This window comes from Abramis brama (assembly GCF_963993115.1).
Source record: "Abramis brama genome assembly, chromosome: 4".
NCBI lineage: Eukaryota > Metazoa > Chordata > Actinopteri > Cypriniformes > Leuciscidae > Abramis > Abramis brama.
The window spans coordinates 30,621,581-30,637,567 of NC_139966.1; the positions used below are offsets into that span (position 1 = coordinate 30,621,581).

General features: G+C 37.6%; 1 protein-coding gene across 1 annotated transcript in view; it reads right to left on the reverse strand.

The window, feature by feature from the left end:
• LOC311081797 (uncharacterized protein) overlaps positions 1-15,987 on the reverse strand; it is a 118,527-nt gene that overhangs the window by 67,277 nt on the left and 35,263 nt on the right. The gene's annotated exons all lie outside the window — the stretch shown is intronic.

Consider the following 15,987-nt stretch of genomic DNA (forward strand, 5'->3'; position numbering starts at 1 on the left):
TTTGTCTGAATTTCGTAATAAAATTGACGGAATCTAAGAAATGAGAATTAGTTTAATATTAAAAGTACCTCTTTGCTCCGTAATTTTTCTGTGCGTGAGAAAATGGATGTGTGGCGTGAGAGCGTGTGAAAAGTGTCAATTGCGTGAGTCTCACGCTCAATGCGTGAGAGTTGGCAGCCCTGCTCTTTTCCTCTGGGTTCTCTGAAATCTGAAAAAGAAAGCATGATGTTACTCGAGAACAAGTCAATTCAGTTGCCACATTCAAGAATGTTAATATACTAAACACAATACGATTCACTTTTTTAAAAAAGTTGCTGAACACAAAATATTCTAACTATGATTAAAGTATTGTTAAATTCTGAGTATTTCATTTATTTTTCTAAAATCTATTAATGCTTCAATATCAAAAGAAATCACTATGGCAGGGGTGTCCGATTTTATCTCCAGCCCTAATTAAACACACCTGAAACAGCTAATCAAGCTAATCAAGGTCATTAGGATCAATGGAAACTTCCATGCAGGTGTTGGAGCTAAACTCAAGACTTCATGAAGAGGAACAAACACTTATGAGCTATAGCCATTAACTATGGCTGCGTCCGAAACCGCATACTTCCCTACTATATAGTAGGGAAAAAGCAGTAGGCGAGCGAATAAGTATGTCCGAATCCTTAGTATCCATAAAAGAGTAGGCGAGAATTACCAGAGTGAAGTACTAATTATCGCGAGATTCGGGCGTACGTATACTTATAGTGCGTCCGAATATGCCTACTTTCCTACTATATAGTAGGGGAAAACAGTATTTGAAAGGAGTAGTACAGGGATAGGCAACTCCGGTCCTGGAGGGCCACTGTCCTGCAGAGTTTAGCTCCAACCCCAATTAAACACACCTGAACAAGGCAATCAGTGTTTTCAGGATTACTAGATAGATACAGGCAGGTGAGTTTTTATCAGGGCTGAAGCTAAACTCTGCAGGACAGTGGCCCTCCAGGACCGGAGTTGCCTATCCCTGGAGTAGTATGTCCGAAACCTCAGTACTCATAAAAGAGTAGGCGAGAAGTTCCCGGATGGCTTACTGCTTCAGCCCAGATTTTCGAGTTCTCGACCGATGGATACTCTTCTATCCCAGGAGACCACGCGAGAGGATACGTCATTATCAAACATCGCAGAGATCAGCGACGCGGGTGCTTTCAAATGTGAGTAAACACGGTTCCTTTTGTTAAAATTGCATGTGTTGAACTAATGTAGAGTAAACTGTTGAATTGTTGAAGGTGTAAAGACGTTACACAGTATAGTATAGTTGTGATTTTGCTGTAAAAACACGTTTTATTATGTATAACGTTAGCTAACAGGGGAGCTCCAGTAAAGACACGTAAGTTATGTCTCTAAAGTGGATTTATATAAACCATATACATCTTAAAGACGCTTATTTTAAATGTCTATTTACATCTGACAGGAAAATCTTCAATAAGTATTGCAGAAGAGCACATCACAACATGAAATAGACATCTGTGATCAATGTGCGCTATTATGTAGAATAAATCTTTAAAGTAATAAACATAAGTTATCTATTTTATTTGTCCATTACTGTTGATAAATTGAGGAACATTTATGTTGGATAAAAAGTTAAAACAACCTCAAAATGTAAATGTAGTGTTGAGCTCATAAATCACAGAGGTAACGTGAATGTTGTCTGTATGTTACAGGGACAGATGAACAGATGTGTGTTTATCCAGTGGAGAGAGGCTCATGAAGCTGAATGCTGCCATAAAGGCTTTGAGTGAGTATACTACAGAAATGAATAACAACAACTATTTAAATCTTAAGTTGTAGTTTATTTAATTATTGTAATTTCAAACAGAGCTATTACAGCACTTTTCTGATTCTTGATTTCTGTGCATTTGCTGCAGATCTTTTGTGGTGGAGCAGGACCTGCAAGGAAAGATGATGGCGGCATTTGTGAAAAAAAGCGTTTTTGTCTTCTAAATAATACTGAAATCAAATGACATTGTGCGGTTAAAATGACTGCTTTTGTGTTATGTTTGTGCATTTTTGTGTGAGCACTGAGGATGAGGAGCCCAAAGCTGAATCCTGGAGATGGTGCCATGGACGAGAGCCTCCATCACTCCACCTGCCCTTATTGCCTCAGATTGTGAAGCACAACACATCACGCAACAACCTCAGGCACGAAGGAACGGCTCACCTCTGGTGGTCAGCTGATTCATCAGAATAAAGCTTTGTTTCATGTGTTGACTTGTATATGCATTTGTTTATTGTGTGATGGTGACTTTCATTCATTCTTTTATTAATATTTCTCATTGTTGTCAGTAAATAAAATATAATTATTTAATTAATGCTTTATTTAATTGTTTGAATGAAAATGTAGATATGTTCACTATATACACATCTAGAGAGTATTCATGCATAGCTGTGTCATATGACATACATTACATTTTGTTTTATTCAATTATATCATTTTCAGTAAAAAGTAATATAATTAAGTATTGGTCAGCATTTATCGTTGTTGTTATTGTATGTTTTGGGGTGGGATAACAATGCAATTCATTCTGGGGTAATATTAATTTTTAATAGTAATTATACTTAAATTTTTCGAGTATAAAATCAACAGTTTTCTCCAAAGGCGAATTTTCGCTCAGCTGCCCTTTGTGCAGACATTACAAATGCTGAGGAAAACCATTCTAGGTAGGGCTGTTGAGTTACTGATGTTATGAGGTGTGTTTATATATATTTATTATGGGTTTGCATACATAATATGAGATTTTTTTACACAGGAAAAAAGAACCTACAAGGTTGAATATCTTTATATATTTTCTTAAATAATTCATTATAATACATTTAAAATTTGGTTTTTGTTATGTATAGGCCTGAGGGATGAAACGAGAGTTAAATTCAACAGGAAAAAGAGGAAAACTGTAAAGCAGTTAGCCGCTTTTGCTTGTGGATGAAAATGTTTGGATATAAAATTAATAAATTAACAACATATTCAAGAGATGGCAATTTTGGGATTCTGTAATAAAAATAAATAATATCGTTAAGGATAAGACAGTGGGTCACATTAGTAGGGTTAAATATAAGAACTTAAATCAACCCTAAATGTATTCACAAAATAAATGGACAGCAGTTTCTTCAAAAAGACCACAAAATGAGCAAGTTTAATCAATATCAAGATATTTACAGATAGATGAATTAAACGTGTCGTTCAAATCTTTTAAGTTGTTCCGCGTGTGATAACGCGTCGTAGGTCACATGATAACGTCAACATGGCAGATGTCCGGTTCGCATTCATACTCAACGAGATCTGGCTATAAAGTACCTACTCTTTTAGCGCTCGTTAAGTAAGTACTCATTGAAATTAAGTACCTACTCATTGAGTATGCGGTTTCGGACGCAGCCACTATCTCAGTTCATTTTCTGTGAAACTACATAGCGTTCAAGTAACAAGTTTATCTTGTAAAATAAAAGAACTTAGGTTTTTTCAATGAAAATTTCTTTAAAGGGATGGTTCAGCCTGAAATGAAAATTCTGTCATCATTTACTCACCCTCAAGTTGTTCCAAACCTGTATGAGTTTCTTTCTTCTGTTGAACACAAAAGAAGATATTTTAAAGAATGTTGGTAACCAGAAAGTTGACGGTGGCCATTGATTTCCATAGTAGAAAATAAATACCATGGAAGTCAATGGCTACCATCAACTGTCTGGATGCCAACATTCTTCACTCTATCTTCTTTTGTGTGCAGCAGAAGAAAGAAATTCATACAGGTTTGGAACAACTTGAGGGTGAGTAAATGATGACAGAATTTTCATTTCGGGCTGAACTATCCCTTTAAAGTTGCAGATTCACCTTATGTAGACCTTAATCTCTTTAAATATAACAAAATAGCCATGTCAGTCACTTTCTTAATAAACACAAGATGTTTTTTGTTATTGTGTTTCAGTGGAATCAAGCTAAACTGATTGGAAATCAGTTACATTTCTCAAATTTAATACAGATTCAGGAATATGAATGATTACCTGATTAAGCAGTGATAAGGCACAGGGTATCATCAAGTCCCAGGTCAGGTGATTATGCTGTCGACAACAACTCGGTGTATAATCAATTTCAGCATTATCTGGAGGGGGGTGCTTTTTTTTTTATTGTCCATCTTCGTCAGCCTTCATTCCTACTAAAGGAGCAATGTGCTCTGCATGCAAACACTGATGGATGCAAGACATGGGCTATGTTTGCAGTGTAACTTTCTTGATTATCATGATCATTATCATGATTGCACTTATAATAAAAGCAAGACACCCATAGCAGAGTTTGTTTAGCTGTTTCTGGTTACTCTCTTGCTGTCCCTTTTTCTGCCTTTTCCTGATGGAGTCGTGTAGTTTGGGTCGCTTATTTGTCCAATCTCAGTTGCTACAGTGCAGCGAGGGCATGTAGCATGCAGTCATTTTATATACATTGTCCTGATGCAGTTGGGGGGGCGTGCCTAACGGCGTGCTTCCAGCTCAGAGCCGTCTAAGTGCATCTGTAATCAGCAGGATACACGGACCCCAAACTACGCTGCTGTTTTTGTCTCCCTTATAAATTTGTTTTGGTTATTTATTTTTATGGAATCTGTAACTTAAGTGGGTTCTCTCTGGGACATCTGAACGGGGGTAATTTGGCCCACCTCCATTTGGGGTGCAGTGTTAAACACACTTGAGTGTGGATTTGTTTCATTGCCTTTGTAGTGTGGGACACTAACGTGTGGGTGTAGTGAGTGATTACTTACAAGGTGGGTCAGAGATTCTTTCTCCTGTTAGTGTCTTTGATTAACCCCCAGTCTTTGTTTTTTTTGTTTTTCTTTCTTTATTTTATTTTAATTTAATTGTAATTTAAATGCCTTCCTTTTTGTACTAACATGTAGGTAATTAAGAGGTAAATGTTTGGAAGGTATTTATTAGTGAATGTGTTTTTTCAATGTGAGAAGATTTTGTAATAAATTGTTGTGTTTTTAATTGTCAGAACCGTCTCAGTCCTCTTTGCCAAAGAAACTAACCTGTGTTGTCTGAGTATATCCTTGGGCGAAAGTCCCAAGGTGGCGTAGTTGGCTACATTGAAAATCTTATCAGTTTATTTAATGTTAACTTCCTTGCTGTCTAGCTTTGCTCTTTTAGCCCCCACTCTGCCACACATGTCAAACACACAAGACTTCCGTATAGGATGCACCTTGTGTTTTCTCTCTAATAAGGAAGCATCAATTAACTACTGAGAAGCCCACATGCAAAACCAAAATGGGCGTATACCAATTAGTGCCAATTTTCAAACTACAATTGGTGTTTTTCAACCATTTTTCAAAAGACTTGCTAAAATCATGAGGGCCCACCCCTAAACCAAACCCCCAGTGTATTAGAGCAAATGAGGTAACACCATTGAAAGTGCCCATCATGAACTGAAACGCCCCACTGATTGGGAAACACCCAGTAGTGTTTTGCACAGATACATGCCTGCAAGATATTGTGCTCATAAACTAAGACTCACTGTTAGTTCAATGTCACTGTCTTCACCCATGTGTGCTGTTCACTTTCATCAACATTTCAATGCTGATCCAACACACTTTAAACATTGAAATTTTGATGTCAACCAAAATGATGGTTTGGATCAAAACTCAATATTGAATCAATGTTACCATGCTGTCTGGGATGCCAAGCGAGATATTTTATTTAACAGAAGTCGCCTACATCGAACGGCCCGTTTGGACTACATCCCTCTACTTCCTTCTTTAATGACGTCAGTAGAACAGTTTTTTGACTGACCTCCGCCCACAGGAATGCTCCCTCAACTCTACCGAAATTCGTTTATGTACTTGCGCACTTCTTATAACTTACTGTGTTTACTCAGCTCTTACGGTGATTTTCTTAAGTAAAACTGACGCTTCATCTTTTGTGTGATACAATAAACTTTATTAAACTCATCAGTATATGTTTGATCATCATTTGGACCTGGTCCGAAACAGCAGACTTGTAGGCTATTAATAAATAATGGATACATACAAGCAGATGACAAATACGTTATAATAACCGTAATTAAAGTACTAAACTATACCTGTTTCATCTCTATACAGCACTCTGACTCTGTAGGCATTATTGTCCGACTCGAAATGAACACCGTTACTGAGAGTTTCTGATATTATCATCATTCTGTGAGATGAAATTGTCCTGACAGACTGAGTGCGAGCTCGTGAAGCTCCGCCCCCTGGGTCGTCCAGCAGCAGCTTATTTGCATTTAAAGGGCACACACTAAAACAGCGCGTTTTTCTGAGCCCCAAAAAATGACAATTTAAACATGCTGTAAAAAATGATCTGTTGGGTATTTTGAGCTGAAACTTCACATACACACTCTGGGGACATCAGAGACTTATTTTACATCTTGTGAAAAGGGGCATAATACGGGACCTTTAAATGCTTTAATCACGGCCAGGAGATCTTCCCGAGCAGTTCTTAGGGAATCTCTCCCAAAAAGCAAGGCCAGAGGATCTCAGACAAATTCCATTAATAATCCCACTGTAAAACACGGTTATAACAGTTTTTATAGAATCGTGAAAACAAATAAGACTAACATGTCACCTTCAATATGATTGGTTCAAAAGCCCCAACCTTTTTCCTCTGTCACTGGCACAAGCAAACACTGTTTTTGTGATTTTACTTATTACAAGGTTTGGAAACTAGTCATCTGTCTAGTTTTACTTCCCTTAATTGTTATTTATACACAAACACACACACAATCAAAGTCACAAGTTTTCCCCAAAGAGTTTGGAAACATTTAAAAGCATATGCATGTTGTTCCTGCAAGAAAAACAAATGTTAGTTGATTAATTAAAGTTGATTAATTAAAAAATCCATCACAGCCTCTTTCAGGGCCTGTTTTGTTCATACGCCTCTTTCAGGGCCTGTTTTATATACACCCTAACCCTAACCCTAACCCTGTTTTATAAATGAGGCCCCTGGTCCTCTCTCCTCTTTTTATCAGTCCAGAGCTCCTCCATGAGACACTTGATTTTGCATCGTTCTCACGGCTGTCGACATCGTCCTGCTTGCCATTATTAAGTTTTGCTTGTTTTATCACTGCATTCACCACCACCATCGTTATCTGATGCTGACATCCTTTTTCTTGATGTAATCTGCATGCCACTTGAGTGCACTCTCTGAAGGAATATATATATATATATATATATATATATATATATATGAAGAGTTCAGATGCAAAGCCTCTAAGTGCAATCTGAAATTTTCTTCTAGAATGATCATTTTTATGAAGCTTGTATATTTAAGTTAAGTAATTTCACTTAAATGACAATTAATATGTAATTTGCATTGCCATTTAAGTGAAATTATTGAAATATACGAGCTTGATAAAAATTATCATTCTAGAAGAAAATTTCAGATGGCACTTAGAGGCTTTTGCATCTGAACTCTTCATATACTGTACATCAGCAGTTTATTAGACATAACCTATGTGTTGATATCTTGCTGCACAAATTATGAAAATATTTGTTTCTTTTAACATCACATCCATGTATAATGAATCCTATTATTGATATATCATTCCTGAATAATATTTATTGAGATGTGCATCAGAGGGATAACAAAACATTAAATAACATAACAAATTATTGTTAGTAATATAGGTTGTTAAGAGTCAAAAGTAATCAAGACAGTGGTTTAACTGTAAAGGGATCTAAATGGTAGACTGGTATAATATGAACCACACTGCAGCATATGGAGGACCAAACTTGCAGAAATTAAAAATGAATAAATAAATAGATAAATGAATAAATAGATAAATAAATGTGATAATAAGTATGGAATGCCAAACCTGACCTAATAATAAATAAATAAATGCATAAATAAATATGCTCAGAAATGTAAAATTTATTGTACTATTTATACTTTTATTTCATTATTTATGTATAATTATATTTTCTTCCACATTTATTTATTTTTTCATTTATTTATTTATGCATGTATTCATTTTCACTTTTATTTATTTTCACATTTATTTATTTATACATTTATTGCTCTGTATGCTAATGAGTGTTTTACCTCAGACATAGCAATCGAGCTCAGAGTGGCAGTGCTGAAGCTTTGAGGCCACAGTGACACCTTGTGGTGTGACCAAACAATACGCAAGAGGTTTGTGGAATAAATGACTTAGAGATGGGCAATATGGACAAAATCTTATATCACCCTAACTGTATGTTTATAGGTTTACCATACATAGGCCTACTCTTTTTTCCGGACATGGCTGTAAAACATCAGCTGGTCGTGATTTCTAAAAGGTCTGGGCACACATGAACAGAATCCATTGATAACAGACACTTTGACACGGAAGAGCATCAAATTATCCCCTATTAACCACATTTTATGCCATGCATTGTAGATTCGTACACATAAGCTAACTGCATTTTTAATGTATCTTCCAAAAACTATGTTGACAGCAACAGAAAAAAACTTTTCCATAAAGAGGTGATATTTCCGCTATAAATTGATTTCCTGGGGTATTTTTTAAAACCTTATTAAAAAGTAGGCTATATGCATCATCATGTAACTGATCAATTCAGTTAATAAGGCACTACTATAGGGCTGTTACCAGTAAAATAAAATTATTACATATTTTATTACATACAGAAATATCACAAATGTCAACATCAAACTTGTCAATGTAAAAATACTTGCATAAAACACTTTAAAACTACACACAATTGATTTGAACTGTTTACATAAATTAGTTTGTAAGATACACTCATTTTTATAAACAGTGCATTGTGGAGTCAAACAAAAAAAGGGGTAAAAAAAATACCATGTAAAGTATTCAATTACACTATTCTATTATACACTACAATTAAGTTTAGTGTACATTACATTATTATAAAAAAAAACTGTACGGGCGTTGCTGAGCAGCCAATGGAGTAGGACGTGTGTTTAGAGGCTCCCGCAGATATTCGACTAAATCGTTATTTATCAGCGTTTTTTTTGGGGCAAATCTTTTAAACAGATACCCAAGTGAATTCCGTTCTTGTTAGCACTCAGTTTGAAAGAGTTACAATGTCTGGAAGGAACACTAAACTTCGTGCTACAACCCAGCAGAGGCCTGATTCACAGGTGACACCCTCAGTTGCGGGTGGGTCGTCTCCGCCTCGCGGCTCGACCTCGCCCAGGCCTGACGCTCAAGCTAACGTTACAGATGCGGACGCCTTGAAGCTCGAACTGCTAACGTGTTTGAGACAAGATATTGCGGAGATTTTTAAAACCGAACTCCGAGCAGCACTGGGAGACGACCTGTCTACAATCAGAGCGGACTTGCAAGCCGTGAAAACCCAGCTGGCAAATGATAAAGCAGCTGCGGATGCCGAGTTAGCCTTACTCAAAGGTACTGTGGGTGAAGTGGAGGTATCCCTTTCGTCATGTACTGACGACATCGTTGATCTGAAGTGCAAATATGAACGCTTAATTTCCGATTTTTCCAAGTTGGAGAACAAGTGGACCTCGAATCCAGATCACGCCGCCAAAACATAAGAATCGTTGGTGTTTCTGAAGACACGGTTGTTAACACTACCGCGGTCGCCGCCCTGCTAAAGGACGTACTGAAGTTGGATAAAGAGCCGCTATTAGACCGAGCACACAGATCAGCCCAGCCGAGGCCCAGACCTGATGAGCGACCTCGTCCCATTATCGTGAGGATTAGCATTTTCCCCGATCACACTGCCAAGGTGGCCCGAGCCAGGGCTGCCTTCAACGAAGTTAGGAAGCACCTGCGAGGCGTTGAGGGGGTCCGCTATGGTCTTTTCTACCTGGCCCGGCTGCGGATCACCTATGGAGGTGTGGAAAAGGACTTTGTTTCAGCGGACGATGCTAAAGCTTATGTCGAGAAGATAAACCTTGGGTAATATTTACAAGTGGCGTCTTACAGTTATATCATGCCTTCAGTTTACATTCGAATATTGTTTACATCCTGTGTTTATATAATTAACGTTATGTTAGGCCTATTTATTTGTTAACTTGAGATTCCTTCATCTCTCGTTATCATTTTTTTGGTGAATTTAAATCGAGGTGTAATAATGCTCTACTTTAGCTCAATGTTATGTTTATAATATAAGTTTATTTATGATGAGCAAAGTGTTTAGCCTATATTTCCTCTTTACAATTTAAATTAGGCCTAGTTAGCAACGCACTTGATTCATATCTTATTACTGTTAGATCGACCCGTTATGGGGTATATCAGTATTAGCTGAGCCTTAATGCCAATTGATTCTGTGGGAGTGTCTCTTAGGTTTAGCTTAAGTGATTCTCCGAGTTGTCACTGTTGTGGCGACAGTTTTCCCTGTTTTGCACTGCTGTCTCCCTTATGGAGACTTTGTTTTGGTGTATTTGGGTACATGGGGTTATGTATGTGTATGGGTGGGAATTTGGGGAGGTCACTCACCCTGGCTTTCTGGTTTTCTTATTTATTCTAAATGTGTTCTGCTAATGTTAATTTGAATCCTAATACGGGCAAGCCAATTTGTTTTCTCACTTGGAATATACAAGGTATGAGCAATCCTGTTAAAAGATCCAGGGTTTTTACCCATCTGAAGCGGCTAAGCGCTGACATTGTGTTTTTGCAGGAAACCCATCTTAGACTTAAGGACCATCACAGGCTCCGGTCTTCCTGGATAGGTCAGATCCACCATTCCAATTTTAACTCCAAAGCCAGAGGAGTTGCTATTTTAATTGGTAAAAAAGTTAAATTTCTATCTAGTGAGGTTATTGCAGATAAAAATGGCAGATATCTCATAGTGGCAGGTACATTAATGCAGACCAAGGTGTTGCTTGTCAACGTCTATGCACCTAATTTTGATGATGTTGATTTTGCCAATAGACTACTTAGCAGCATACCTCATTTAAACACCCATTTGTTAATTTTTGGAGGTGATCTGAATTGTGTGTTTGACCCAGTGTTGGACAGATCTAGTCCCCGCACAGTGGTTGCTGATTTCATGACTCAGAGTGGTTTGGTGGATCCTTGGAGGCATCGTAACCCTCAGCCAAAAAGTTTTCTTTCTTCTCCCAGGTACATCAGTCTTACTCAAGAATTGATTACTTTTTTATAGATAACAGTATTAATCGTTCGATTATTCAGCCATTCTAATATCCGATCATGCTCCATTGTTTCTTGATGTTCAATTATCCATACATAAATATTCTGCTCCGCCTTGGAGACTAAATTCTTTATTACTGGCAGATAAAACATTTTGTGATTTTATTTCCAATTCTATTGATGAGTTTCTCTCTTTTAATCAGAATGAGGCTACATCATATTCATTGCTTTGGGAGTCATTGAAAGCATTTCTCAGGGGACAGATTATCTCGTACTCCTCCTACTTCAATAAAAAACATAAAACAAGGCTGTCAGAACTTTTGTTAGCTATCGGTAACCTTGATCAAGAATGTGCATCTGACCCCTCCCCAGAGCTATTTAAGAAGCGTCTTGATCTCCAGACAGAGTTCGATCTAATTTCATCTAAAAGCGCAGAGCGAATGTTATTATTAGCTCGTGGTACTTTTTATGAACACGGTGATAAAGCTAATCGGTTATTGGCACACCAGTTAAAATGGCAATCCACCTCACGTCTCATACCCCAAATTAAGAATTCTTCTGGTATACCTGTCACAGATCCTAAGGAAATTAATGCGGCGTTTAGGTTATTCTACTCTTCTCTGTACAAATCAGAATTTCCGACAAATACCACCATGATGAATCAGTTTCTGGATAACCTTGAAAATCCTACTATTGATTGTGATTGTGTGAGGGAATTGGATGCTCCTCTTTCCTTGGAAGAATTACTGCTTTCTATCAAAGCAATGCAGTCAAATAAAGCTCCAGGTCCTGATGGATTTACAGTAGAGTTTTTTAAGAAATTCAGTGATAAATTGGCCCCTTTACTTTTGAAGATGTATAATGAATCTTTGGAAAACGGTTTGCTACCTCCCACACTCACTCAAGCCTCAATATCTCTTCTCTTAAAGCCTGACAAGGATCCTAACCTCTGTGGCTCTTAAATTAAACATAAATTAAACATAATTTATTCGGCCCAAACAACAGATTTACCTGAGCTTGTAATATCATTAGATGCTGAGAAGGCATTCGACAGGGTGGAGTGGGGATATTTATTTGCCGTATTAAAAAAATTTGGCTTAGGAGATAAATTTATAAATTGGGTGAGATTATTATATACATCACCACAAGCTTGTGTTCAAACAAATGACATCCGCTCTGAATATTTTCCATTAGAGCGAGGGACGCGTCAGGGTTGTCCCCTGTCACCATCTTTGTTCGCCTTGGCTATCGAACCGCTCTCCATTATGTTAAGATCCTCCACCTGTTTTAAAGGTGTTTTTCGCAATGACATTGAACATCGTTTATGTATCTGACCCAGTATCCTGTCTTCCTACTATTTTGTCCACTCTTAAAGCATTTAGTTCTTTTTCTGGATATAAAATTAATTTACAAAAGAGCGAATGCTATCCCATTAATACAGCGGGTTTGTCACTTCAACAAACTGACTTGCCCTTTAATATCAGTCACTCTGGCTTCAAATATCTCGGTATTAATGTGACACGGACATTTTCCGGTCTTCTGTCTGCTAACTTTTCCCCACTTTTGGCTAAAATTAAATCTGATCTCCAGAGATGGAATAATCTACCTCTTCAATGATCAATGTTATTAAAATGAATGTTTTACCTAAATTTCTTTTTTTTTGTTTCAATCAATTCCTCTATTTTTACCTAAATATTTCTTTGACTCCTTAGACAAAATGATAAGTTCCTTTATATGGTGTCCGAAGCCTCCACGGGTCCGCAGGTCATTACTTCAGCAATGTAAGTTTGGTGGTGGTCTTGCTCTACCGAACTTCCAATTTTACTACTGGGCTATTCATATTCATAAAATACGACGCTGGATTGAGTTTCCTTATTTGCCTTGGTGCAAACTGGAAGCCCTTTCTTGCTGTCCGAAATCCTCTATATCTGCCCTCATACACTCCTCTCTTCCAACCAAAATCTCGCTGTATGTTAAAAACCCTGTGGTGCTTAACACTTTAAAAGTTTGGTATCAATTCAGGAAACATTTCAAATTTGTAACATCATCTCCAGTTGGTCCACTGTGTAGGAATCATTTGTTCCCTCCCTCATCTCTTGACTCTACTTTTTTAATATGGCATAACAAAGGTATACGTTGTTTTGCTGATTTGTATTCCAATGGTATCTTTGGAAGTTTTACCAATGTGTCATCGTTGTATGGATTACCTGCGAACCATTTCTTTAGGTACCTTCAAGTTCGGCACTTTGTTTCAAAAAGTTTTTCAAATTTTCCCTTCTTACCTCCTCAACAACCATGGGATAGATTGCTTGATTTTAAGCCACAACAAAGAGGGATTGTTTCAGAAACTTATAACTGTATTCTGGATCTTTGTAACTACACAAACTCAAAAACAAAAACTGCTTGGGAGGAGGAACTGGGACAACAATTCAGTAAGGAGTGGTGGCAAGAGGTCATTGATAGACTGAGTACTGTATCATCTTGTGCACGTCTTGTACTGATTCATTTCAAGGTTGTACACAGGGTCCATTTCTCCAAAGCAAGATTATCTGCAATTTTCCCTGGAGTTGAGGATAAATGTGAACAATGTCTTAATCCATGTTGTCATTTGAGCCACATGTTTTTTCTTTGTCCACGGTTATACAACTTTTGGTCTGGTTTTTTCAACATAATTTCAATTATAATAGGAATACACCTTCAACCTTGCCCCTTAATTGCTATTTTTGGGACCCCAGACAAATCAGATCGATTTAATTGGGCACAGAAAGAAATTCTCAAATTCACATCTTTATTGGCCAGACGTCGAATTCTCTTACAGTGGAAATCTCCAAATCCTCCATCAGTTTCACAGTGGCTTACTGATGCTATGCATTTCTTAAAACTTGAGAAAATTAAGTATGCAATGAGAGGAAACACTGATAAGTTTTTTTATATCTGGCAGCCTTTTCTATCATATTTTGCAGACTTGCAAGTTTTACCAGACTAAGTCCTGTTATATTTTATATTTGTATATGATTTTAAGTAAGCCAGGGTGGGGTGGGGTGGTTTGGTTATGTCTTTTTCTTTTCTTGTTTTCTGTTATCTGTTTAAAAATTTTAATTGTAAAAATTGTCAATTCTATGTAACTCGATTCAGTTTTTAATAAAAATATGTTGCAAAAAAAAAACAAACAAAAAAAACTGTACATTATCAGAACTTAACATGCAGAAAGGCTGTGATTACACTTCCTGTCCAGAATAATGCAGATGGGCACTTGGCATGCCTCACATATGAATGGAGTGTGTTTGTGCGGTCAAACAGATAACATTTTGCTTTTGAATATTAATTGAACATTTAATTGGTAAAAATATAAAATAAATAGACCCTGTCAGAACATTTCTTGTGTAAAAAATAATAATAAACTGTACAATAAACTACATTATCAGACCTTAACATACAGATAGGCACCCCTACATATACACAGGCAACCCTAGCTGTGATAAGACTTGACAGTTCCTGTCCAGAATAACACAGAGGGATATTTGGCATGCCTAACACATGAACGGAGTGCATTTCCCACACAGCCTGCATTTCCTGCGCCCCTGTGTGGCTTTTTTTTTTAGCCAACTGTACCAGAAATGGCAACAGGTAATTGCTGGTAGCTCTCCTGTGCTGGTCTGATCCACCTTATTGATCACCATGGAGATTTCTTTGTCAGCGCATTCACTTTGGTGTTTGGGACACCAATTTTTGTGTCCCTGATGCACAGGCTCCAAACCCCAGGTCATAAAGGTGCTGAAAGAGTACTGGGCTGGTATAAAAATGATCACAGTAAATGTGATATCCAGATCCTAAGAACTCCTTTCTGACCAGCGACATCACTGCATCAAATGAAAGTCCCTTCCCACTTGCAACATTGGACTTCCCTGTGTAAATGTTGAAATCCACTGTGTAGCCACTACAATCACACAACACAAACAGTTTTATTCCCCACTTTGTTGGCATATTTTTTATGTACTGCTTCAGGCTGATTCTGGCTTTGGTGGCTACCATACGCTCATCCACAGAAAGGTTTCTGTCAGGGTGGTAGACAGCTTTGCAGGCCACATGTAAACTGTCATATAGAGGCCACAGACAGTCATACTCATCTGTGCCTTTTTTCTGTCATTGGCAGCATCTTCTGCATGTTAGATGTAAATGTAATATAGAATATAGCAATATAGAACTGACTAAATGTGTAAATTAGTAAATGGCGCGTCATGCGCTCAGGTTCATTCTATGTTTGTTTCATTTATTCTCTAAGAAGCAAAGCATATTTCATGAATATATACTTACATGTCCTGGGACGGATCTATTCCTTCAAGAAAGTCGGCTTCATCCCCACTAGAAACTGAATCTGGAGCAGATGAGCAGACGGAGAGTTCATTTTCATCGGGTAGGCTACTTATCTACTCGTGCAGGCATAACGTTATACGTGCGTGTATGTGAATGTGCTTACATTTGTAAATGTGCATTTGTGTGTATGTGTAAGAGTAAGAAATGATAAAATGTTGAAGCAATGATAAAAAAGAGTTGCCGAGCTCACCCCATAGCCATAGTGGCCAGGCCTGGGTCCCTGGGTAAGGCCACGAAGGCTGATAATCCTAGGGCTCCGTTGCCCACGCTCCCACCCCTGTTGATGTAATACAGCACAAGGTCATGACGGGAGGGGGGAGGTTCTGTCACGTATAGTGTTTTTTAGTTCATGTTTGCTTGTTAATTTGACCCAGTTTTCCTAGTGTGTCTCTTTGATTCAGTATCCTGTTCACCTCCTTATCAGTATCCTGTGCCTCATTAGTCATGTCAGCTGTCTTGTTTCCTTGATTTTGTCCCTGTGTATTTAAACCCTT